The 3520-nt window shown below is 41.8% G+C and overlaps 1 protein-coding gene across 2 annotated transcripts in view; it reads left to right on the top strand.

Moving 5' to 3' along the window:
* PTER (phosphotriesterase related) overlaps positions 1-3520 on the top strand; it is a 67974-nt gene that overhangs the window by 9643 nt on the left and 54811 nt on the right. The gene's annotated exons all lie outside the window — the stretch shown is intronic.

The raw sequence follows: 3520 nt of genomic DNA, 5'->3' as shown, positions 1-3520 counted from the left end.
CCGCGGCACGTGGGATCCTCCCGGACCGGGGCGCGAACCCGCGTCCCCCGCATCGGCAGGCGGACTCTCAACCACTGCGCCACCAGGGAAGCCCTCGTATCATCTTTAAGAGTGTTTGCTATGCCTATGTACTACCTTCACTACTAATTACTTAATTTTTTTTTTTAATTTTTATATTTAAACCAACCCACTGTTTTCCTTCAGCCTCATCCTAAGCAAAAATATCCATGAAATCACAGGCTTGCAATGTTTATTACTTTTTTTCTAAGACACATTAAAATAAATAAATACTTGTTTAAAACATTTTTAAATGCCCATATATCACCTAAAATCAGTGTGAACACCAGTGGACTATATATCATACCTTCTGAAAACACTGACCAAAAAAACCAGATTGAGTTTTTCTACGTACCTCACTGCCCACTAAAAAATAAAATGGTTCTTGGTTGTAAAGCTGGCACAGAGTCATTTTCAGAATAGTTTCTGTACTTGTACTGTGATGATTAGAAACTGTGAAAACACTAGCAAATGTATATACAGATGTTTGTATATGTACCTAAGTACACATAGACACAGGTAATGTATCATTTCAGCTTTTATTTAGGGAAGAGCCAAGAGTTTTCAGTCGCTTAGACAATCAGCATCATGTATTTGAGGGCTAATCACCACCATTATTTTATACGAGTGCCTCTATTTTACTTTTAGTCAAAAGCAGTATAAAGGGTGATCATAGAAAAGTAATAATCCGGGTAGTGAAATATTTTTCATTCCTCTGCTAGTAATAATTTGAAGTTAATAGTAAATAATGTAAGGGACTTCCCTGCCGGTCTAGCGGTTAAGACTCCACGCTCCCAATGCAGGAGGCCGGGGTTCGATCCCTGGTCAGGGAACTAGATGCCACACGCACACCGCAACTAGGAGTCTGCATGCCGCAACGAAAGGTCCTGCGTGCTGCAACTAAGACCCGGCTGCAGCCAAATAAATAAATAAATAAATATTTTAAAAAGATAGTAAATACTGTAATGTGGTTTGTTAAGCATGGTTTGCCTTGATGGGAGATCACAATAGAATTAGAAAGGTATGGACAGTTTTTACATTCCTTGTACAGCAGTGTTGTGCCTGATTGTCTACTACGCATATTTTATCCCCATTTGTTTAATGTCTAAACTCCTGGGAGTGGCTGCAAAACCGGTTTAGAGGTCATGTGACGCCTCTTCCCATAGAATCAGAGAAGTTGTATCTGGAAAGAACGTTAGAAATCACCTTGCTCATTAATTCCTTTGTTTTATTAATGAGAAAACAGGCCCACAGACTAAGTGATTTACCCAAAGACACACTCTGAGCATATCAACTTTTTTTTTTTTTTGGTAATGTTTAAGTAGTTGGTAAACTTGTAGCTTTTCCTCCTTTTGGGGAAATAGTGATATTTTCATAAAGTAGGATGTTGTCCCATCTGTGTGCATTCTTCCATTTTTTAAAATTTTATTTATTTATTTATTTTTTGTGGTACGCGGGCCTCTCACTGCTGTGGCCTCTCCCGTTGCGGAGCACGGGCTCCGGACGCGCAGGCTCAGCGGCCATGGCTCACGGGCCCAGCCGCTCCGCGGCATGTGGGATCCTCCCGGACCGGGGCGCGAACCCGTGTCCCCTGCGTCGGCAGGCGGACTCGCAACCACTGTGCCACCAGGGAAGCCCCATTCTTCAATTTTTAAAACACAGTAACTTAACATTAATTTTTGTCAGCACTTAAGGTATTTTATAGCTTCTAGCTTTTTTTTTTAATTGAAGTCTAGCTGCTTTACAACATTGTGTTAATTTCTGCTGTACAGCAAAGTGACTCAGTTATACAGATAGATACATTCTTTTTTATATTCTTTTCCATGATGGTGCATCCCAGGATATTGAATACAGTTCCCCGTGCTGTACAGCAGGACCTTGATGTTTATCCATCCTATAGATACAAGTTTGCATCTGCTAACCCCAAACTCCCAGTCCTTTCCCCCGCCGCACCACTGCCCCCTTGGCAACCACAAGTCCGTTCTCTATGTCTGTGAGTCTGTTTCTGCTTCGTAGAAATGTTCATTTTTGTCATATTTTAGATTCCACATATAAGTGATATATAGCTTCTAACTTTTGTTTGTATCAAATAAAAGATTAACCTATTGCATATTATCAGGAATGATATCTGTTGCCTTCAGTACATTTGAACAAGAGAGGGAAACTGATATTTTTTTAAGCAGCGTCAAGGTATAGTTTCCATAATAAATAAAACTTCTGTTCTTATGGTTAGTGCTCTTGGATTCAAACCTCCCTGTATTCTTGATTTTTAATCTATGTCTAATAACAACAAAATAATAGAAAACTGATCATCAGATGTAATAAAAGTAAGTTTTGATATGAATTCATAATGAAAAATGTATGAAATGAGTTACTGTGAAGAATAGGGCCAAGAAGTGAAAGTTTAATTTCATGTGATGCCCGAGCAAGAACTCGCGGAAGACTAGGGTAGCAAGGGCCATAGAATTTACTTATGAAATTAAAAATCACTTCTAAAGGAGGGACGGCTAATTTTGTTTATGTAATAAGTTTCTATTGCTCCACAGCTTGTCGGTAAAAGCATCTCTGAGCACTCAGAAAGCACATCCGTATCCGCATTGTGTTCCAGTTAAAAAAGTGTTATTAGTTCTTTTTTTGAAACTGAGCCACGGCGTAGTTCTGAGATCTCCCAGGCGCACATAATTCGAGAAAGGGAAAATTAGTGACCATTACCCGCTGAATGCTGTGATTTGCCATCACCAAGAAGGCAGGCAAGTCTTAATAATACAAGCGACATTTGCCAGTTGGTAATTCCTCTGCTGTTAATGCTACTGGAGAGTCCATATTCCAAATCTGCTTCCTGTGGCTTCAGACCTACAGCAGCTCTGAAGCCTGTGCCTTCTCTGCAGTCGTGTTAATTGACTCCTCAACCATAAACGTTTCTAGAATGCCCGCCACGGGCCAGTCACGATGCTAAACGCAGGCTGTGACGCGGTTCTCACTTAACACTGAGCAGACAGGAGGCTTCCTTGAGAGTTAGGATAATCCGTTTGCAATTCTCCTGCGGTGTCTCTAGAGAGTATCAGAGGATTAGAGGGCTCTCCAGTGATCACAGTGCCTGGCCAGGCTCTGCAGCATGTGCCATTTGTCACTGACACAGCATACTCACTTTACACCATGGCTTCAAACCAAGGAGAGTGTCGGGGGCTGGGAGGTGCTCTTCTGAGCCTTGATCTGATGCTTGGAGAGAGCACCTCTGCTCATTCCTCTCTCAGCGATAAAGACCAAGGTGCAGTGTATTTATGTCCATGCACCTTGGTGCAAAGTGAGTATGTACACTACCAAACGTAAAATAGATAGCTAGTGGGAAGCAGCCGCATAGCACAGGGAGATCAGCTCGGTGCTTTGTGACCACCTAGAGGTGTGGGATAGGGAGGGTGGGAGGGAGACGCAAGAGGGAGGGGATATGTGGATATATGTATAT

This window comes from Physeter macrocephalus, chromosome 11, assembly GCF_002837175.3.
Source record: "Physeter macrocephalus isolate SW-GA chromosome 11, ASM283717v5, whole genome shotgun sequence".
In the NCBI taxonomy this organism is placed as follows: Eukaryota; Metazoa; Chordata; class Mammalia; order Artiodactyla; family Physeteridae; genus Physeter; species Physeter macrocephalus.
The sequence above is the reverse complement of the archived record's forward strand: the minus strand, read 5'-3'. Positions and strand labels throughout refer to the sequence as shown.